The sequence below is a fragment of the Monodelphis domestica genome, chromosome 2 (assembly GCF_027887165.1).
Source record: "Monodelphis domestica isolate mMonDom1 chromosome 2, mMonDom1.pri, whole genome shotgun sequence".
In the NCBI taxonomy this organism is placed as follows: Eukaryota; Metazoa; Chordata; class Mammalia; order Didelphimorphia; family Didelphidae; genus Monodelphis; species Monodelphis domestica.
This window is the reverse complement of record NC_077228.1, coordinates 333,588,531-333,612,255: the sequence shown is the minus strand read 5'-3', so window position 1 is coordinate 333,612,255 and position 23,725 is coordinate 333,588,531. Positions and strand designations below refer to the sequence as shown.

General features: G+C 38.0%; 1 non-coding gene and 1 pseudogene across 1 annotated transcript; one reads left to right on the top strand and one right to left on the bottom strand.

The window, feature by feature from the left end:
* Window positions 1-267: 267 nt before the first annotated feature.
* Window positions 268-374, bottom strand: LOC130457650 (U6 spliceosomal RNA). The gene has a single exon (XR_008916942.1). It is a non-coding gene; the product is annotated as a U6 spliceosomal RNA (small nuclear RNA).
* A 7,630-nt stretch (window positions 375-8,004) lies between these two features.
* On the top strand, window positions 8,005-14,282 carry LOC100619768 (ATP synthase subunit beta, mitochondrial-like; annotated as a pseudogene).
* The last annotated feature ends 9,443 nt before the right edge of the window (window positions 14,283-23,725 follow it).

Below are 23,725 nucleotides of genomic sequence, written 5' to 3'. Positions count from 1 at the left end.
AGAACTTGCAAGGTCTTGTGTGACCCTGATTGGCATTCCTTTATATCTAAATTGTCTTTTTCTGGCTTCCTGTAGGATTTTTTCTTTTGTTTGATAGCTTTGGAATTTGGCAATTACATTCCTGGGAGTTGTCTTTTGGGGGTTTAGTGTAGAAGGTGTTCTGTGAGCTCTGTCAGTGGCTGTATTGCCCCCTTGTTCTAGAATCTCTGGGCAATTTTCTTTGATTATATCTTGTATCACCATGTCCAGTTTGGTGTTTATTTCTGGAAAAATATGGAATGCTTCACGAATTTGCGTGTCATCCTTGCGCAGCGGCCATGCTAATCTTCTCTGTATCGTTCCAATTTTAGTATATGTGCTGCCGAAGCGAGCACAACTAAGACATTTTTCTAAAAAAATCAATAAAATATATAAACTTGTTCAGACCACAACAAAATGGTAAAAATAAGTCCAGAGTAATTCAGACCAGTTCAAAATTATTGGGGTTGGTGAAAATAGTTATAATTTATTTAAACCATTTATTTATTTTTAAACTTTCACCTTACTATGTATTGGTTCCAAGGCAGAAGAGTGATAAGGGCTAGACAATGAGGGTTAAGGTGACTTGTCCAGAGTCACACTGATAGGAAGTGTCTGAGGTCGGATTTGAACCCAGGACCTCCTGTCTCTGAGCCTAACTCTCAATCCACTGAAGCACCTCACTGCCCCCATCCCCACTTCAAACCATTTAAATACTTAAATAGACTGTTGAATTCTTCAATGTGGATTGTTCCTCCAACAATGTTTATTGCAACCCATCTAAACTTATCCATTCTGTATGTCTTGCCTATATTTTACCATAAGTTTGCTGTAGTAGATCCATTCAACATAGTAGGGACCTTTCTCACTTTTTCATTATAACAATACTTGTAATGTGCATGGGCCTTCAATCTTGTGATGTAACTAGCTTGTTTCCCTTTAGATCATATCATTCTTTAATTACATCTTTTATTCTAATTCTTTGTAGTTCCTCACTTATGTGTTACAGTTTGCTCATACTTGCCATACACCTTGATGTGCTTATTTTTAAATCTTTGAAAAGTGCATCATTTTATGACTTACAATAACACTCCAGTATATTGATTTTTAAAAGATGGATCTTTGTTTCAGGAAAAATTTGGGGTCAATAATAGAGCTTTGTAATTTCCCAAGCAATCCAGTCTATGCTCCTCCTGATTAATTTTGGTTAGAAATCAAAAGGAAGTCAGTGCAATAAGAAAGGATAATTCACAAGTTCTATTTCGAGATACAAATTAAGGAATTGAGGTAATTGGTTTTGTCATGTTTTTAAAAGTAACAAGAAACATAATTTCAAGAGCCACTTGGTCATCTCTTATTGCAATACTCTTTTCATTACTATTTATATTTGAAAAAAAATCACTCTAAAAATAAATGCAATTTCAGAAAAAAGGAATTAATATGCTTAATCTGACTAGGCTGAAAGTAATAAGTTAGACAATTTTCCATTAGGATATAGGCTTTTGAGTTTTCATTAAATAGTCTCCTCCCAAAATAAAATAATCTCTGTTTATTTGGGGTTAATAATCACTCTCTCGAGGTACAGTTGCTTACATATTTGAGACATTCAATAGCACTGATATGTTAGTGCTGGTAAATGTTTAACACCATGTAGACATAGATTTGCGTGTGTATATACATGCATCTATATGTATATATGCAGTTTAGATGGTACATTGGAGCATTGGTGTCAGAAATATCAGAATTCAAATTTTATCTCAGACACTTACTAGCTCTATGACCTTGGAGAAGTCACTTAACTCCTGCCTGAATAGGAAGGAAATGGCAAACCACAACAATGAACTACTGGACCTTTACATAACAGATGTGAAATGGTTACACAATACTTTATTATTTTTTTTAAACCCTCACCTTCCATCTTGGAGTCAATACTGTGTATTGGATCCAAGGCAGAAGAGTGGTAAGGGCTAGGCAATGGGGGTCAAGTGACTTGCCCAGGATCACACAGCTGGGAAGTGTTTGAGGTCAAATTTGAACCTAGGACCTCCTGTCTCTAGGCTTGGCTCTCAATCCACTGAGCCACCCAGCTTCCCCCTGCATAATACTTTAGAAAAATCAAAGCGGCATCTAAAAGGAGGATAAGTTGGAGTGAGAAGAGATAAGTTAGGGAGACCAGTCAGATGGCTATTGTCCAGGTGAGAAGTGATGAAGGAATGAATTCTAAGTGGAAGAATCTCACTGGGAAAATGAAGGTTTCTTATCCTACTCTATTGTGTGGATCTGAAAATATCCTCTGAGAATATCTAAACTTGAGAATATCCAGACTCCACAGCAGTCAGTCAAAGGATGGTGTGCTGGTCTGCCTCAGTTTGGTTATCCAAGGTATAGTTGTCTATGCATCTTCAATACTTCAGGTGACCGTTAATCTCCTCAATGTGGGTGTTTCCTCTATTGATGCAAATCATAAATCCTCCACCCTTTTTATTGCAGAGTTCTTGTTCACATTCTCCCACAAAACTCCTCTAAGAAGGAAAAACTGTGGGAGTAGAAACACAGAAGAAAAACAACTGCTTGGTCACATGGGTCAAGGGGATATGGTTGGGGATGTAGACTCTAAGTGAACATCCCAGTGCAAACACCAACAACATGGAAATAGGTTCTGATCAAGGACACATGGAAAACCCAGTGGAATTGTGCCTCAGCTATGGGAGGGGAGGGGAGGGGAAGAACATGACTTGTAACCAAGGAAAAATATTCTAAATTGACTAAATAAATTAAAAATAAAATAAAATAAACCTTCTCTAAGAAAATCTGGATTTATTGAGGGATTCCTCTACATCTGACATTAACACAGGTACCAATGGAGTACATATTTATACCTATACACATATAAGATCAGCCCTTTTTTTAATCCATTTTTGATAATATCCTGAATAAAATTCTTGGTTGATAATACATTGTAGCCAGTTTTTACCCGCCATTACATGTTTCCATTGCCCTTTGGGAAATTGATAACTCTAGTGGTTGCATGGCATAGTGGATAGGGTGATGAACTTGGTAATTGGAAGACCTGGATTCTAATCCTACTTCTGATATTTATTAGCCATATGACCTTGGTCAAGTCATCTAAGTTCACTGAGTCTTCGTTTTCTGTTGTGGTTGTTATTCAGTCATTCAGCTGTGTCCAAATCTTCATGACCCAGTGGATCAAGTTCCCAAGGGATTTTCTTGGCAAAGATACTAGAGTGGTTTGTTGTTTCCTTCTCCAGTTTTATATATATGGGGGTTAAGTGACTTTCTCAAGGTCATACAGTGAATAAAGTGTATGAGATCAAATTTGAACTCTGGTCTTTCAGGCACCAGGCCTAGTACTCTTATCTACTGCATACCTAATTGCCCCAAGCCTTAATTTACTCACAAAGTAGGTAAAATAGTATTATCCATAGGGTTTCTTTCATAGAGTTTTCATGAGACTTGAATGCAATAGTATGTAATGTAGTTTGTAAAATTTAAAGTATTACTTAATTATATTCATTTGGAGCTGCAAGCAGAAATTGTCCTCCAAACCCTCAGGGACCTTTCTGGATTGTAGTTAGTGTGTTGGTAAGAGAAAAAGTCTAAAGAATAATAAAAGAGTGTTCTAGACCTATAAACACATCCGGAATTCTCTTCATGTAGGCCAAATGTTAGAGAACTGATCCCTTGAGAAAACAATTGCTGTTTGCTAGAAAGTGAGAGAATAGGCGGTGTCATACTCAAATAGAAATGAGAAAGCCTCATTTTAACATTATCTATGCTTTATTGTATTTTTATTTATTTTGTGAAGTATTTCCCATGTACATTTTAACCTGGTTCCTTTTTTCTCAGGAGTGTTATAGGCAAATGTGGCCCATTCTACTTCTGCTGCAGAACTGTGGAAGAGAGTTAGCGAGTCATTAGATGGAGACAGAACAACCACTTCTACTCTAGGAGCTGAGGGGATCTCCAAGAAATGCATAGAGGCTGTGGAGGAGAGGGCCAAAAATCAGCATTGAGAAATAGACTCATGGAGAAATGACTCATGAGAGCTAAAGGAAACAAGTAATGGGGTACAGGCAGAAGGGCTACAGGGGAGAAAATCTAGGTGGATAAGTCAACCATAGCTTCTCCCTGTTGGCGTCCTACAGAGGGCAAAATTGCAAGTCACTGACACTGAACAGGTCTCTGGGGATAAAAAATAATCTACTGTGGGATTCATTCATTGGTGGGTTCATTTGTGAGTCGTCACTTTGACCATTAACTTGTAAAAAACATTGTTCTTGTTTCAAGCTCCATCTGCCTGTGAGTATCTTTGGGGAAGAAGGAGTTTCAGATAACTGAATTTTCCAGGAGTTAATTGTGATTTCTATACATAAAAATAAGAGGAATTGAAGTGGTTTAGTGACTTATCCAAAGTCACCCAGCTTTTAAAGATTCTAAGATCTGTTCCTTAATAACTGTGTGACTTTGGACAAATCACTAAACCACTTCAATTCCCCTTATTTGCAAATAGGGTTATGAATACCTATCCTGCCAAGCTCACATGGTTATTCTGAGGACCAGTTAGCCCGAATAGTAGAAAGCACTCTAGACAGGGTCTTTGAGGACCAGGGTTCTAGTCCCAATCTCCCCACGAAAAAATTAGGGAGGAGTATACATGCTCTTTAATGTCTCTTTAACTGTAAAGAAGTTTCTTTTTCTATGAACTGTGTAATATGGGTTTTCCTTAGGCAGCACTAGAGGAGCAAATGGGAGAAATCTGGGGAAAACAAAAGCAGAAATTGCTTAGGTTTTTATAAGAATGATTGTAATAATTATAAAGCACCAAGAACGTATAGTCTATTACACATTCTCATTGTAAAAGGAACTAGCCCCATGTCGGAAACATTTTATTCACTGCCATTAAATTGGGACTGCAAACAACCCAGCTGGACTGAAAGAGTTAAGGCAGATGCCTAAAGTGCTCACTGCCCACAAAGAGACACTTTACTTACTGTGTTTAAAAAAAAAAAAACATCTGATGAGCATCCTCTGGGATAATGTGACTCAGAAGTCACTGCAGAAATCTCAGCATTCAAAAAAATGTCACACTGTGCATGCACAAAAGTAATTTTTCAGTCACGCAATTATTTTTTAATGTCAGGTTTTCAAAATACTTTTAGAGGAGAAGAGTCAGAGAAAATTCCAGGTTTAAAATGTTTTAGAAAGATCTGGGGCAGCAGGAGGAGGCAGAACATGAAAAGAGATATTAAATTGTTTTTAAGGACTTCAAGCAGTGACTCTCCCTCAAACATTTTTGCATAACTCAAGACTGAAAGGTAATATGAAAATGATTTACTCTGATAATACTTACTGTTTATGTAAGAAAATTTTAGGGGCATATTTTACATTCACTAACTAAATGTTTCTTGTTGCATTCCAGTAGGAAAGGTATATATTCGATTTCTGTGTGTGTGTGTGTGTGTGTGTGTGTGTGTGTGTGTGTGTGTGTGTACTGATGGGAAAACTCCAACAGGGCTTGTTAAGAATCAGAAGATACAATATAGAATTCTAAGTTGGTCCACATTCTTTCTATTCCCTGGAGATCTTCATTATCTGGATAGTCACATCTCATGAATGACCCATCAAAGTCACTTAGCAGTGTTATTAATGCAGAGTGATAAGATTTAGAAAAAAGCCTCTAGTTTTAAAGTCATCTGGTTTAACTAGAACTGAAGTCTTCACCCAGGATGCTTTCTCCTAGACCAAACTTCACAGGAAGCTAGGAAAATGTGAGCAAGGAAGGAAAAGAAACTAACACTTGCTATGGGCTAGGCATTGTGTTAAGCTCTTGGCCAATATTTAATTTAATTCCCATAAAAATCCTGGGTGGTAAGTACAACTATTACTTCATTTTAAAGTTGACAAAAAAAGGAGGTTAACTGACTTACCTATGGTAAATGGCCAAGGTCTCCCTGACTTTGGTCCAGAGCTATAACCACTGAGTAACAATAATATTTAATAGCTAAATTGAACAGCTATTAATATTCCCATTTTATGATACATCCAGTATCTTGCCCAAAACCATTCATCTAGGTGGTTCAGTGGTAGAATTCTCATTTGCCCTGCAGAAATCCTGGGTTTGATTCCTGGTCCATAAACTGGATTACTTTGTCAAGGTAGTGTGGCACAAGAGAAAGATCACCAACTTTTGGAATCAAATCTTGCCTCTGACATTTCTTACTTGGGTGAGTTTGGGCAAATCATTTATTCTCCCAGATTAAATTTCCTCATTTGTAAAATTAAGGTGTTGGCATACAGACAGGTTGTCCCTGAGGTCTCTTCTAGCTCTAGATTTTGAGCCTAAATCCTCTGGAGACCCAGAGAGATTATATCATTTTCCCAATGTGACCTAGTTGGCAGAATTAAAGTTTGACACCAGATCTTCTGCCTAAGGCTGTTTTAGCTACTCTTCCCAGCCCCCTCTCTGCATCCACCAGATCTTTCGACATCCCCACAGCACCCCTGCCCTGGATTACCTTTGCTCAGCTTCTCCCCAAACTCCTTCCTCTTGCTCAATGGAGCAGATCATAGAAACACCAAATTTGAGAAATGAAAGTGACCTCAGTGTCCATCTAAGTGTCACCCAGACATGCTACATGAAAAGAATTCCAGTGACAATATGTTGATCAAGTAAGAGCTCAACCTCTACTGGAATAGTATCTAGAACCACTCTGGTCCTATGTTCAACTCAGCCCCGGTGTGACATGGACCTCTTTGACAATTTGGTGAAAACTATGGGTCCCTTAGAATAATAATGTAAAGCCATCAAATGAAATAGATTAGGTTAGGAAGGCAATTAAATAAATTGAAATGCAATTATAAAATTTTTTAAATAAAATTTTAAAACCTCAGGTTAAAAACTCCATGTAGAGCTTCCAGTTTCCTTGAATTTTGCTTTCCCTCCCTACTTCCTAACTATGTCAGGCATTAAAGGAAGGATTCTGTCATTCTTTGTACTTGTATCACCACGAAAATGGATCTTCCATCTATAACCCTGTTCCTAAGGCATTCATTGCCTTCTTTTGTTTCATCTAAAGTTGTGTCAAACCACCTCCATAGTATTGTGTTGAATTATATTTTAAGACAAATGTTGTCAATCTGGAAAGTGTCCAGAGGTAGATAGATGATCAGGATGGTGAAAGGTCTCCAGTTAATACAAACTGAAAGAAATGGGGCTCTTTAGCTTATTGAAGAGAAGATTTTTGTCAGGTAGAGGAGGAGAGGGAAGGGGAAGGGGAAGTAAAAGAAATACTTTTTCTCAAACATTTGAAGTATTGTCACATAAAAGAAGGATCACACTTGATCTACTTTGTTCCAGAAAGTAGAACTCAGAGCAGAGGATAGAAATTTTAGAAGCAGATCTGAGCTCCAGATAGAGAAAAAAATTTCTAAATAATTAGAGATTTCTCAAAATAGAAGGTATCACAGTGGAAAGAGCACTGGGCCTAGAGTCAGGGAAATTAACTCATCTTCCTGAGTTCAAATCTGACCTCAGACATTTGCCAGCTGTATACCCCTGGGCAAGTCACTTAATCCTGGTTACTTCACTTTCCTCATCCGTACTATAATCTGGAAAAGGAAATGGCAAACTGTTCCAAAAATCTTTGACAGGAAAACCCCAAAATGGGCTCACAAAGAGTGACTACTTCCACCATGGAAATTTTCAAACAAAGGCTTGACTACCCCTTATCAACACATCAACAAGTATTTCTTAAGAGTTTCCTATGTGCTGGGCACTATGCTAAGTATTGTTTGTATAAATACAAACAGAAAGGAAGATGGTGCCTGCCCTCAAGAAGCTTACATTCTAATGGGAGGAGACATAAAAGCAAGCTAAAAAAATGAGGAAAGAGGGATATCCAAGGTAAGGAAGCAGGATAGAAAAAGTCCAAAGAGTCAAGATAGTCTGGAGAGAGGAATGAAGACATGGCTAACCTAGGTACTCTCTTTATAATGAAGATTCTAAGGGAAACTAGTCAATCAGAGGAAGAAGATGCAGGGGCAAAGGGTACTTCCAGTATGAGAAGTTTAGAGGTGAAGTGAATTTCCATTGTGAGGAGATTTTGTAGTATGGCAGAGAAAGTACAGAGAATCTGAAGTGTATCCTAGAGAAGAATGAAAATTAAGAGAATAATTAATTTTCATGGTCCTCTTCTTCAGTCTAATAAAATCTATGGACTCCTCAGAATAACTTTTTTAATACATAAAAATCTAACATATATAATATATTGTATATAACATAACACATATAATAATACATATATATAATTAAATGAAAACCTTTAAATGCATGTAGTACTTTGAGATTACAAAGGGAACCAATTATATTGAAATATAGTTATAAACTTTTTGGTTTTTATAAAACAAATTTACATGCTGACTTCAGGTTAAGAACCCCTGAACCAAATAAATCATTTTGTTGTTGTTCAGTCATTTCAACCATGTCTGATTCTTTGTGACCCCATTTGGAATTTTTGTGACAAAGATACTAGAGTGGTTTGCCATTTCTTTCTCTGGCTCATTTGACAGATGCAGAAACAAGAAAACATTGTTAAATGACATGCCCAGGGTCACACACCTAATAAGTGACTGAGGCCATGTTTGAACTCAGATCTTTCTAATTCAAGCTCTGGCACCCTATCCATTGCACCATATAGATACACAGATGAATCATAGGATTATTGATTTCAAGTTGGAAAAGATATTTTTTAAGTCTTTTGGTGACATCCTCTGAAACTCTTTTTTTATGTTTTATGAGAATTTTATTAATAATAACTTGAAGTAGGGGAAATAAAAACCGTGAGGAGAGGGAGAGAGAGAGAACCTGAGGGGAGGGGGGGAAGGGAAGCATGGGATGAGCCAAAAAAAGGCGGGATTACAGAAAACTTTTATCACCAAAATGTAAGGATGCAACATGGGGATGAAAAAGGAAAGGGATTCTGGGAAATGGAAGTCTAAGAGTACAAAATTCTATTTACACATAGGATGAGGAGGACAATCTTTACCCCAAAAGAATGACTAGAAATTCAGTCCAGGATTACTTCATGGGATGCTCAAATCACACCCAAAGCATCTAGATTTCTATCTAGATACACACACTGCTTTTAAACTAATTTTGAAAAACTTACATTAAAAATATTATATGAAACCTGGAAAGACTTGTATGAACTGATGCAAAGTGGATAAAACCAGGAGAATAATTTATACAGTTAGCAATATTGTAATGTTAATCAAACTCAAAAAACATAGTAACTCTAATCAATGCAATGACCAACCACAGTTCCAAAGGGTTGAGGATGAAACACTCTTTCTACTTCCAGAGAGAAAGCTGATGGACTCAGTGTAGAATGAATTTTATTTACTTCTATTTCTTTCTTTTTTTTCTCTTGGGGGGGGGGGAGGAACATAGCTAATAAAGGAATTTGTTTTGCGTGTCTATGAACATTTATACTAGATTTTATTTTTCTTGCCTTCTCAATGAGTGAGACAGAGCAGAAAGAAAATTTGGAAATGAAAATAGAATAAAATTGAATTTTCAAAAATCATATCACTGAAAAATTACTTTTTTTTGGCTTGACCATTATGACCTTTTTTTAACTGTTTAGATTTCTGCAGTGGCCCAGAATTTTATAGGCACTGGGTGGTACAGGGGAATAGATTATCAGGCTTAAGCCTGGAGTTGGGGAGATCTGACTTCAAATCTGACCTCTGACTTTTTCTAGCTATGTGACCCTAGGCAAGTCACTGAATTGCTGGCTGCTTCAGTATCCTCAGTGATAATATGAGAATAATAATAGCACTTACTTTCCAGGGTTGTTGTGAGAATTAAAATAAATTTTGCAGAGGATTTAGCATGACTTCTGGCACATAGCAAGCATTTACTAATATCCTTATTTTCTTCTTTGCTCACAGGATTGGGTGAGGATTTGCAGTACAGTATAGTGTAGGGGTCCCCAAACTACAGCCCCGGGCCATATGCAGCCCCCTGAGGCCATTTATCCAGTTCCCACCACACTTCCACACCTCTTTCATTGGTGGTCAGTGAGAGGAGCAATGTATGTGGTGGCGTTGCTCACATATAGTACCACTTCCAGTGACATAATTCTTCATGTGGCTCCTCGTTCTGAGAGTAACTGAATGAGAACAAGGCGCTGCACAAAGGATTATGTGGTTGCACAATGGAAGACATCAGCATGGTGAGCGGTGATCTGGGGGAGGGGATTCCGCTGCCCGGTATAGTGGTGGTGATGATGGACCTGTGCAAGGTGTGACAGGCCCATCACAGCCAGTGCTGCAGCCTTTGCTGTCCCAGACAGCAGTATACAGATTTGTTCATAGTTTTTATTTTTTATAGTCCAGCCCTCCAACAGTCTGAGGGACAGTGAACTGGCCCCCTGTGTAAAAAGTTTGGGGACACCCTGGTTTAGTGGAAAGCCTCCTAGATAGAGAATCTGAAAGGCTAAAATATGTGCCTGGCACATAATGGATGTTTACTAAATATTTGTTTCCTTCTTCCTTTCCCAAGGTCAGAAAGACAGGAAATGGCAACACTAGCATTGGGATTTTGAGCTTGTGTTATTATGTGAATAATAACTCTCTGAGTTATGTAAACAAATAAACAAACAAATAAATAAATAAAACTTCTGAAATAATGTTATTCTTCTTATGTGGAACCAATCAACATGTCAGGGGATGCCCCACATAAAATTCCTTTCCAGGCTTGACCTTTCACCTCTTAACCTATTCTTGGCCAAACTAAAGAACTCTAAATTCCTCAATCAGGGTCAATTCTCATTCCCCACCCTTCTCTTTTTAAAAAAATCTTTATCTTTCATTTTGGAATCAATACTATGTATTGGTTCCAAGGCAGAAGAGCAGTAAGGGCAAGGCAAAGGGGGTTAAGTGACTTGCTAGGAAGTATGTGAGTCTACATTTGAACTCAAGACGTCCCATCTTCAACAGTGGCTCTTGATCCACTAAGCCACCTATCTGCCTCTGACTCATTTCCTTTTTTCTTTGTGCTAGCAATGTCCACTTATGACTTGGGCATGTGCCCCAGCCAGATTACCTGTTTTCTCACACTACTGAATGCTTTTTACTCCATTTTTTTTTACATTGCATAAACACCTACCAGTTGGACTATTATCTGGGTATAATAAGCATCCTTTAAAAAAAAAAGAAAGACAAATACCTCTGATAGGACCATCCTTTTTGCACTTCCATAAGATCATAAATTTAGAAGGGACTTTAGAAATCATCTAGTCCAATCCTCTCATTCAGTTAAAGGACAATCAAACATTTACATATTAGTATGAATAAGGTCAAATGGCTTACCTCCAAACACCTAGCTGAGATCTATAATCTAGAGTAGAGAATTGGTACTATGATTGGAGAAAAAGGATAGGAGATAGGTAATTTTGGACTGTATAACATTTTGAAAGAGTGGGCATGTATGGGTAGGGTAAATTAAGCAAGGGGTTTGGACCACAGAGTTCAGCAGGTGCTTCATGGAGTATACCATGTATATAACAGAGCAGTGACTGGGGACGTGCTTACTTTTCTCTATGGACATCTCCTAGAAGGCTTTGGGGTCCACCAAGACTATGAATCTTTATTTTTTAATTTTTTAAAAAAATTTTATTAAAGTATTTTTCCACGGTTACATGACTCATGTTCTCTCCCTCTCCACCTTCCCTCCTCCCTCCCAGAGTCAACAAGCATTTCCACTGGATTACATTTATTATCACTTAATATCTGTTTCCGTATTATACATTTTTGTAATAATCTTTAAAAAACCCAAACCCCATATCCAATGCCCATATAAACAAGTGGAAAATCAAATGTTTTCCTTCTGCATTTCTATTCCCATGGTCCTTTCTCTCAATGTGGATGGCCTTCCTTCTCAAAAATTCCTCTGGATTATCCTGGATCATTGCATTGCTCTCAGTCGCAAAATTGATTACATGTGATCATCCCACAGTGTTTCAGTCTCTGTGTACAAAGTTCTTCCAGTTCTGCTCATTTCACTCTGCATCAGTTCCTGGAGGTCTCTCCAGCTTGTATGGAAATCAAGCAGTTCATCGTTCCTAATAGCACAATAGTATCCCATCACCATCAGATACCACAATTTGTTCAGCCAAAGAAAATGAATCTTGAAAGTCATTTCTACAGGACAGTGGCTCCTTATGAAAGTCATGGGATTCACTGGGCCCAAGAGGAAAGAGAAAGGTTGCAATTATTGCAGATGCATGGCAGCAAAGGGAAAAGGTTTCTCTGCAACTTAGCCTGCCCCCATACCTAGGGAATAAGCTTCTTGTTCCACTGGCATAGAAGCCGGCAGACAGCAGCAGTGGAATGAGAAAGGGTCCTTAGCCAAGCCAGCCAAAAGCAATAGAGCAGTAAATGGGGGATAAGATTCAGGTTCAGTCATTGGGGAAAGGAATAAGCATTAAAGTAGCACCTACTCTGGGCCAGATACCATACTGAGGGCTTTACAGATTATTATCTGTAAATTATCTCATTTGATCTTCATAACAAACCTGCAAAGTAGGTGTTATTATTCCTATTTTATAAATTGAGGAAACAGATGCAAACAGTGGTTAAGTAACTTGCCCATGGTTAACAAAGTAGTAAGTATCTGAGGCTAAATTCGAACTCAGATCTTCCTGAAATGAGGCCCAGGGCACTATGGCAGGATAATGTGAGACATCTGCTATTTCTGAGATAGATATCTCTTGCTCATCACTGTTTACTTACTCTAATTAAATTGCTTACTAACACAATAATGCTTATTGATATGGAGCTACAAGTGACCTTAGAGATCACAGGAACATAGATTCAGAACTTGAAGGGAATTTAGAGAATGAACTGGAAAAATGGGAATATGAATGACACAATCTATATACATATCTTTTTCTTGGTGATACCTTCTATAGTTCAAGGAGGGTAGGGAGGAGCTGAGATATATGGGAATAAATTATTAAAAATAAAAGTAAAAAAAAAAGAATATAAACACTGAGGGACATTTTTGTATTTGTATTCCCAGTGCTTAAAACAGTGTGTGGCCCATATTAAGGGCTTAACAAATACTTTTTCATTTGTTCATTCGTTTCATAACTGGAAGAAGAATGGCTGGAGTTGGGACACTACAGTAGAAGATTTGATGGGCAACACACACATACCTCCATACTGATATAATTTACCACATCCTGACTGGATAGTTTAGCTAAATGCTCACAGTGCCCCCTGATGGTAGTAAGTATAACATTATTTCTTTATGAAAATTAATTAGTTCAGCCTCTCCACAGACTGTCATGTTGGGGCTCTTGGGGTTCTATCAGGACCGTGGGGGTTTGGTCACTGCCATAGGCCCAGACATTGCTAAAGGTGGCATTGATATCCCTAACGAAGGGGAGCCTCCAAAAATGCATTGTGGCTATCACTGGGGCTGTGGTGGATGGATGTACAGTTCAACAAGTGTCTCTCTCCCGTGTTCAATGCCTTAGAAGTGCAAGATAGGGAAACCAGACTGGTTTTGGAGATCACCCAACGTCTGTGTGAGAGCACAGACCAGACTATTGCTATAAATGATAATGAAGGATTAGTGAGAGGTCAGAAAGTCCTGAATTCTGGCTTCCCAATCAAAATTTCTTTGGTCCCTGAGATACTGGAAAGAATTATGAATGTGACTGGAGAGCCTATCCATGAAAGAGGCCCAGTCAAAACCAAACAGTTCACTGCTACCCATGCTGATTCCTAAGTTCATAGAGATGAATGAGGATCAAGAATTTCTGGTCACTGGCATCAGAACTATTGATCTTTTAGTCACCTATGCCAAAGGTGTCAAAAGTTGGACTATTTAGTGGTGCTGGTGTGGGTAAGATTGTATTGATTTCAGAGCTAATCGACAATGTTGCCAAGGCCCAGGATAGTAATTCTGTGTTGATGAATGGACTCAAGTAATGACTTGCACCATGTAAAGACTGAGTTTGGTGTTATCAATATGAAGGAAGTCACTTCCAAGGTAGCCCTGGTATATGGTATATTAATATATGGTCCTATGAATGAACCACCTACTGTTCAGGCCTGGGTAACCTTGACAGGTCTCACTATGGTTAAATACTTCAAAGACCAAAAGGATCAAGATGTACTGCTTTTCATTGGTTTTATTTTATTTTAACTTTTAAAATGTAAATTAATTAGTTTCTTACATTAAAATACTCACTTAACTCCCTCTCTCTCTCTGCTTCCCACCATTAGAGAAAGCATCATTTGAGAAAAAGACAAATATATATGTATATTGTAATAGTTAAAATAGTTGATTGTCATAAACTGTAGTGATTAAAATAGTGGAAGATATAAATTGTTGTAGATAAAAGAGTGGATGAGTAAATTGTGACCGCAGAAAATATGTTTTCACTACAGTGTCTGGTTTCAAATCAAATATAAGGTGGTCACCAGGGAAACATTCCCAATTATGAATATACCCAAGTCAACTGGGTTTTATAGAGAATTTAACTAATAATACAATGAGGAATTAAAGAAAGAGAGAAAGAGAGAAAAAGGAAATAATGAGAAAAGGATAGGCCAGCCCAGGGCAGCCCTGGCCAACCCAGGCCCAAGCCCTAAAAGAAAGATCAGTCAGTCCTTAATCACTCACCACAAGATCTGTTCAAGCAAGGATTCTAGTGACACCAGGCCAGCTTCATCTCAGCTGCCTCCACCAGCTCAATCCTCAATCTGAATGTCAATCCGAATGTCCCTGAGAGAGTCCCGAGAGAGACCCTTCAAGGCAGCCTTGGCCAGCTGCCTCCTTCAATTCAGCCTTTCCCAGCTGACTGTCCTCAAGAGACTGTCCTAACAGACTGTCTCCAATAGACTGCTTTTGTTCTCAGTTTCTCTTCTCCTTTTAAAGGGAATTTTCTCCTATGTCTCCTCCCCTAAATTCTCACATCTACCAATCACAGTAGACATTTTTCAAAGGACAGACCATTCTTAGTTCACACCTGAGTAGACTAATCTTTTGAGTAATTCACACCTGAGTAAGTTTCTCACCTCTTTGTTCCTCGTAAATTCACAAGTTGCTTGACCTTTATAGGTACTTAGCACCCTTTTGTATTAGTCCTAAAATAGGCATGGCTTAAAGAACTTTTTGTCTTACTATAAGTATGGGTTTAAGTACTTTTCATTGTTCAGAAGAGTTTACAACTTTATCTTCCCCTAGGGCAGACTTAAGTAGGGGTGGAGTAGAGGTCTCACATTCCTGATCTAAGTACCTTCACTGCCCAAATGGAGAATGGTCCCAATGGGAAATGGTCCCAATGGGGAATGGTCTTAATCCAACCTTATGAAGTAGGGTCTGGGAATTTTTTAAGATTTACAATCCTAACCTTATGAAGTAGGGTTTGAGAATTTTTAAGATTCACAATATTTGAGAATTTTTAAGGTTCACAATATATACATATATATATATATATATACATACAATATCTTACTTATTTCTATTTCTCAGTTCTTTCTCTGGAGGTGGATGTACACAAGTCATTCTTCATTCTTTTCATTGATATCTTCCAATTCACTCAGGCTTTGCTAGGCAGTATCACTTCTACTATAGGTTACCAGCTCACATTGGCCATTGATATGGGCACCTTGAAGGAAAGAAGTACCATGAGCAAGAAGGACTCTAGCACCTCTGTGAAAGTCATCTATGCATCTGCTATTAATTTGACTGGCCAGCCCACCACCTTTGCCCACTTGGTTGGAGGCTATCACTGTGCAGCCCTGGGCTATTGTACAGTCTGAAGCATTATCTTGGAGAGGATCCTCTGGACTCCACTTCCAGAATCACAGACCTCAATATGGTTGGAAATGAGCTTTATGATATTGCCTATGCTGTGCAAAAGATCCTACAGAATTATAAGTCCTTTAGGGACATTGTTGCTATCCTTGGTATGGAAAACAAATTAACAAATACTTTTTCATTTGTTCATTCATTTCATAACTTGTAGAAGAGTAGCTGGAGGTGGGACATTATTACTATCCCTGGTCTGAAGAAAACAAGTTATAGTATCTTATGTCCAGAAAATCCAGCATTTCTTGTCACAGCCATTCCAGGTTTCTGGGGGTATTCAGAGACCATATAGGGAAGCTGGTATTGTTGAAAAAAACTATTTAAGGAATTCTAACAGTTCTTGGCAAATCAGTATGACCATCTCCCAGAATGGATCTTCTATATGATAAGACCTATTAAAAAAAAAAGGCAAAAGTTAAAAAATTGGCTAAAAGAATCACCTTCGTCTGTCATATTTCCCCATTATCCAATTTCAGTTATCTCAGCAAACAACACAAAAATTTTAATTAGAAAAACTATGTACTATCTGAAGAACATTTAAATTTTTGAAAAAAATGTACATTTCACAGTCAAAAAAATATCCATTAATGAGTATCTACTAAACACCAAGTTCTGTGCTAGGCACTTGGGATACAATACAAAGAATGAAACAATTTTTAATTTTCAAGAAACTTATATTCTAATTTATTCTGCATTCTAATCATTCGAATCAGCTTAAACTCTTTTTTTTTTTTTAAACCCTTACCATCCATCTTAGAATCAATACTGTGTACTGGTTCCAAGGCAGAAGAGTGGTAAGGGCTAGGCAATGGGGATTAAGTGACTTGCCCAGGGTCACACAACTAAGAAGTGTCTGAGGTCAGATTTGAAGCTAGGACCTCCCATCTCTAGGCCTGGCTCTCAATCCACTGAGCTACCAAGCTGCTCCCTCAGCTTAAACTCTTAAAATACAACCTGTTCTTTATGGAAATTTCTGTTCCTTTGTCACCAGTAAGTAAGGTTCTTCTAACATCTAACATTACTATATTTAAAGTAATCAAAAGGAGATAAATATCTGAGTTTGATGTTCCAGATATCTGTTCCTTATAGCTTGTACTTACACTTACAAAACAGTTGGCATATATTTCAAATGAGGCAATGTGTCAAAGTGAATAGAAACTGAGCTTGGGGTCAAGAAAAACCAAGTTTGAGTCGTTTGGCTAACACATATTATCTCTTGTTCCCCCAGGCAACTCTCTGAAGCCATAAATTGAAGAAAATATGCCCAGCTGGTGACTATAGAGGATGAAGCAATTAACCTTGTTTGTCTTATGGATCCCTTCTCAGAAGAAAACAATGTTTTTAGATGTGTAAACTAAAAAGTTTAAGATTACAAAAGAATTCAACAAAAAATACAAAAACAAAAAACAACGTTCATAGACCCCAGATTAAGAACTCTTGCTATATAGAGGTAGTTTCTTTAGATTCTTATAGTTAAAAAATCATAGATTTCATTCCTTCCTCCTCTTCTCCCCAAAACGTTTCAAATATTTGGTATTATGTAAAACCATAATGCACCCTGCCCACTGGCTCCTCTCCCTGTAGAAACATACAAGAAAAGATTAAAGTTCTGGGCATCTGGATACTTGAGCTGAAATGGCTTAGGGGAGACACGGGAATTTCTGAGTCATTCTGTAGAGAAGCTGCTTATTGGGGTAGGGATTGAGGGTTGGGAGGAGGGGACTGAGATCCTGTGGAGCAGCTCCAAACAGTAGGAGGATGAACTTGGAGCTCTCAGCACCAGATCAGTCGACAATGCGAACTGTTCTATTCCTGAACAGGCTTGGAAATATCCAAGGGGAAAGCAAGGACATACCCAGACACACTCTTTCAGTTAAGGAAAACATGCCCCTTTGTACCACACAGACTACAACACATTTAGCCGTGGGAGAAGCTCCTTTCAGAAATCTGTCATCTCCTGTAAAAGACCTGCCTTATGCATTAATCGTCCATTAGTTTCCGAGCCTCCATCCATTAAAATCCTCAGCCTCTCATTATGCATATTGGACCTGGGTGCTGCCTGTCATTTTGTCAATGCAGAGCTGTTTTTTCTACATCTGTCTTAATTGCTCTAAGTGCCTGTTTCTTAGAGAAAGCAGCCAGTTCTCCAATTAAGGCTAACTTGCCTTCCTTGCTAGGTTTAACAGATAAGCAATAGTAAAGGAAGGCCAGCTATTATTTACTCTAATTTATTAGAATCTTTTATGCGTATGCTCACCCAGTGGGTGTTTTCCATATGCAGGTCTCTGTTTGCCCAATGGTTCCCTGATATGTTTGGAACTTGCTCTTTGAAGGAGTCATAAATGCCACACAAATTTATAATCCATCCATGTTACTGTGATGATGGGTTTAAATTTCCTCTGGTGCTGATTACTTTAAACATGTCATTTTTTTTTTAATGTGGGTGGCACTCAGGAGAGCAGCTTGGCTGAAATTGGCTTTGTTGATGGAAAAAAATTAAGCTTTCATCCTTTCCAAATCACAGCTCACAGAGGCAGTGCAGTCATTTAATTACTGTGACTCATCTACCTTGATCAGCATGGCTGCTGGATGGGAGCAAAAAGCACACTGGAATGGAAGAAAGAAAGGAAGAAAGAAATTGCAGTGTAAACAAGAACCAGAGTTGCTCTTACTAATTGTGGGAACAACTGGAGGAAAACAGAAATATTATACTATGCTGGGTAAAAAAACCTTCACTTATATATAAATGCCTTAGGGGACAAAAATCCCTTTTAATTTTTTCTGGATTGTCTTTAAGGCAAATGTAAAAGTTTAAATCCTTCTGTATTCCTATTGATCTTTGTAAGACCACATATATTTCATTTATAGAATTAAAAATAATCACTCATTGGTTCTCAATAGTTTTGAAGCATTCTATATTAAACAGATCCTATATAAGCTTTTTTTACTGGTTCAAAAATACTTCTCAAGCTTGTGTTCCATTTTATAATAATGGTTGTTAATAAGTAGGACCAGAAAGAGTTTGGGGAATTATAGGCTCATTGATTTTGGAGCTCTGGGTCCAGATCTTTTGATTTGTTTTAGGGAGAAAATAAGAACAAAGGCAGCAGGAAAGCCTGGCAGAATTTTCCTGCTAGAAGGTGTTTTCGAGATCTGTTGCAAACAAGAAGAGAGAATCCTGGCTAGTATTTGGCATTTCTATCTTTATGGGAGCTGTGGAGAAAATGCCCACTTCCTCCCTCAATAGTTATGGCTTATATCAGGGATTCAGGGATAGCAGTCAATGGAGGGACATTTTGGCACCTTCAGCTAGTCATCAGATCTAAGGCCTAAAACCTCACTCCCCAGCACATATTCTTCAATCCAGTGACACTAGCCTCCTGGCTGATTTGCCAATAAGCTACTGCATCTCTGCTCCAGGCATTTTCTCTGGCTGTCCCCCATGCTCTCCTTTCTCTATTCCTACTACTGGCCTCCCTAACTTCCTTTAAATTCCAGTTAAACTCCCACCCTCTGGAGGAAGCTTTCCCTAAGCCTCTCTCATTCTCGTGCTTTCCCTCTTTTATTTTTTTCCCTATGTCTAGCTAGCTTTGTATATATTTGCTTGCATGTTTAGATTAGATTGTAAGCACCTTGAGAGCAAGGGTGATCTTTTGTCTCTTTTTATCTCCAGTGATTAGACACATAGTAGATGCTTAATACATGTTGATTCATTGACTTGCCCAGGGTTACACAGACAATAAACAGGGGAGATAAGGTTTAAATTCTTGTCCTGAAATAGCAGATTCATTGTTCATTCCATTCTACCAATCTGTCTCTCTTATTTGGGTTTGGGGATATCTCCCTCTCATCAACAGATATTATTTATTGTTGTTCAATTGTATCAGTCCTGTCCAACTCTTCATGACCTGATTTGGGGCAAAAATATTGGAGGATTTGCCATTTCCTTCTGCAGCTCATTTTATAGATGAAGAAACTGAGGCAAAAAAAAAAAACAACAACAGGATAAAGTGATTCAACTAGGGTCACACAGCCAGTAAGGGTCTGAGGCCAGAATCGAACTCGGAAAGATGAGTCTTCCTGATTCAAGTCTGGCACTCTCTCCACTGCATTATCCAGCTGCCTCCTATACACTGCAGAAAATATGAGGAGGTAAAGACAAGGTCTGGTACGAGAGATAAGCGACAGAAAGAGGTGAAATAGCATATAAGTACCAAATAAATTGTGCAGGCACTAAAGAATTATAGTTCATGGGCTAAGGTAATTGAGGAAGATTGCAGGGAAGCCCTGAAGAGGGTCTTAGTGGATGAGAAGATACATAAGAGCAGGGGCATCATTATTTTAGTCAGTAAAAGTGGGAAGAGCAAGGATGTAGAGAAAGAAATACATATCCCATATATAATTCATGGTTTAGGGGATATTGTATTGCATTTAACTAGAACAGAAAACTTTGGTAGAGAAGTAAAATTATAGAAGCCCCAAATGCCAAGAATTTTCATTTTACTTGGTAACCAATAGGTGCCACTGAAAGCTTTTGAACAAGAAACAAAAAGGTCAGAGCTGTGCTTTAAAAAGATGGATCTTGCAGACATGGATAGGGTAGAAAGGAGGGCTGTAAGAAGCCTGAAAAAGGGACACATTGGGATGGAAGGGGGAGAACAGATTTGATAGACATTAGGAAGAGGGAATATCAAGGGGAACTAATGGTTAAAAGAACTTCTAGGAGAATTACCACAATCACAAACATAGAAATCACTCTTCAATGTTTCAATGGATCTGTGATCTCATCATTTCATGAGTTCTCTCCAATAATGATTTTGCAAAATATGCAAACCTGTCTGTCATGTGAGTCTCTTAGAAAAGTGAGACTTCTCAACATCCTTGAAATTGTGGCCCTTAGACAGATGCTTACCCTTGACGACTAATCAAGACATTACTGGTAAGAGTCAAGGTCATAATGGTGGTATTTACTGTTCTACTGACGCAGTAAATTCCAAAAATGACTTCTCCTTTGGGAATACTGGAGATGTCTTGAGACTTGAGAGTTCTTCTATATGCTGATGCCCAGATGATCCCTCCAACTTTTTAATTGGGGATTGTCAGAGAAATATTAATAGGAAAAGGTCTAAGACTCCCTGTAAGAGTTAAAATCATTGGAAGTAAGGATCATTTCATTCTTTGTACTTATATCCCTAGCATCCAACATAATGCTGGCACATAATCTGTTCCTATTTCCTACATTGCATACCACATTCTCCTACACATGAGGCACCCAGTAAATGTTAGATGAGGAGGAGGAAGTACCTGCTGGAAGCAGTAGCATCTTAAATCTAAATAACAGAGGCAGATTGGTATACCAGATGAACAATGTATCTGGAGTTGGAGGATCAAGCTTCAAACTCCACTTCTGCCATTTATTACCGGTCCTATACATCATCTGGATGAACCTGTTGTTCTCTCCTTGGCTGGATGGGGAGGACTAATTAAAAGATGACTCAGGTATAGAGTTGAGGGAAATGTGCTATGTTTGGAACCAGAAGTTCAGGCCTCTACTTCTAATTATACATGATACTTCCCAATTCCAGGTCTCAATGTCCCTATTTGTAAGATGAGAGGATTAAATTAGATGATCTCTGCAAATTCTTCAAACTCAACAGTCTAAGATCCTAAAGCCTTGAGCAAAGAAATTTAGAGCAAAGTAATCAGACCTTTGCTAAAAACTCACCCAAATCTTCTGTATTTGACTCTGTGTTATTAGTGGACTCATGCTTTTATGTTATTTCCTCACTGAATACCAGAACTAATAAATGGTCTAACCCTTTGCAGCATTTTTCTCCTTCTAGATTAAAAAAAAAAAAACAAAACAAAAACAATGAAAAATCATTTAAGACCATTTAGATAAACAGATTTTCCAAAATAAAATTTTACAATAATCCTTTACAACAATAACTTTTCAAGCCCTACCTTATGGAGAGCAATGTGCTTAGATGGCTGGAGGAAATACTGAATTTGGTTTGAAGAGGGAGGAGCAGTGTACTATATAGGCTTATTCCCAAAGTTTCCAGATTTCTCTCTCTTACAATAGTAGCCTCCACAGAAGAAGGAAACTAATTTGGAGGAACTATCTGCTCTCTGGAATGCCTAGTGTCTTGTTTTCTATTCTTTTACTGTGGTCTGGTCTGAATCTTGACTCTTCCAACTGCTCTTCTCAGTCCCTTGAATTTCAGTGTTCTGAAAGAATATCAGGTATTGAATTGGCCTTTACTGTTTTTCAACCTTGTCTGCCTCCCAATTCAGACCCTACGCTTCTGCACAGGAGAGAATTGCCTTTTCCCACATCTTGACATTTGCCTCAGCACAGCAAACAGATGAATAACAATGGCAGGAAGACTTGAGTAATTGCAGAAGTCCCAGCAGGGGGCTCCAGAGACTGAAGAGTGGCTGCCGAATTGATCTGTCCTCTGAGGAACTGGCTATCTTGTACACTACTTTTGCTCACTTGAGATTCAGAAGCTTCTGGCTTAGGAAGACACTGGAATCAGCAGTTCTAGCCTCAGATAGAATACATTAAAGCATTATTTATGAGCTAATCCAGGGAAAGGAAGAATGGTCAAATGGGAAAATGCAGGGGATCTAGAGTGAGAGATCGGGACTCAAATCCGATCTGTGATGCCAACTGTCTTTGTGACCTTAGACAAGTCATTTAACCTCCCTTGGCCTCAGTTTCGTCATCTATAAAACAGAAATTTAGCTAAATGGTCTCTGAAGTCCCTCCCATGCCTAGAGTATAATTTAAAAGACCATAAATTATATTAGTACTTAAAAAATATGGACTGTAGATTTAGAGTTAAAAAGGACCTCAACCATCTATCCCGACTCCTTTATTTTATAGAGAAGCGATGAAGGTACTTAGCAAACCTCAAATATATAGTAACAGCAGAGACAACTAGGACCAGAGTCCTAGTTTTGAAGCAAGGACCAGAGTCCAAGATTTGGGGTTTATACTGTTAGTTCCTATATGATAGGAAAGAATTAATAATTAACAGAGCAGAACCAGGAGGATGTTGTACACAGTAACAACAATAATGTATGAGGATCAGCTGTGAATGACTTAACTGTTTTCAACAAGGCAAGAATCTAGGACAACTCCAAAGGACGCATGATGAAAAAAGGCTAGCCCCCACCATAGAAGGAACAGATGGAGTCCAAATGCAGATTGAAACATGCAGTTCTTTATTTCCTCCATGAATTTTTCTCTAGTGTAAGCAGTATGTGTCTTGTTTTACAACATGATGAACAGGGAAATATGTATTATATGATGATATGGGTACAATCTCTATAATATGACCTTCCTTCTTGGGGACTGAAGAGGGGAGAAAAAAGAGGAGACAGAATTTTGTACATAGCTAATATTAGAATTTGTTTTTCTTGAATGAGTATATTGTAATTTATTACATATTTATAATAAATCATATTTATGATATTATATGTTTTAAAATCTATACTTTCACAAAACATTTTTTTTCAGGAAAAAGAAAAAACTATATATAGTCCTTATGCCTAATTTCTTATATTCATAAAAAATCTTTCTGAAGATGATCTATATCTCAACAATCCATAATCCAGGTCTTCAGTGACAGGGAATTGGCAACCTATTCCATACTTAGACAATTCTAATTATTAAGAAGGTTTTACTTACAGAGTTCAAATCCACTACTCAACAGAATGTTGTCAAGCAAGTTCCATGGAAGCATCGTTTCTGTGCTTCTATTTCTCAATCTCTTTGAATGTGACCTT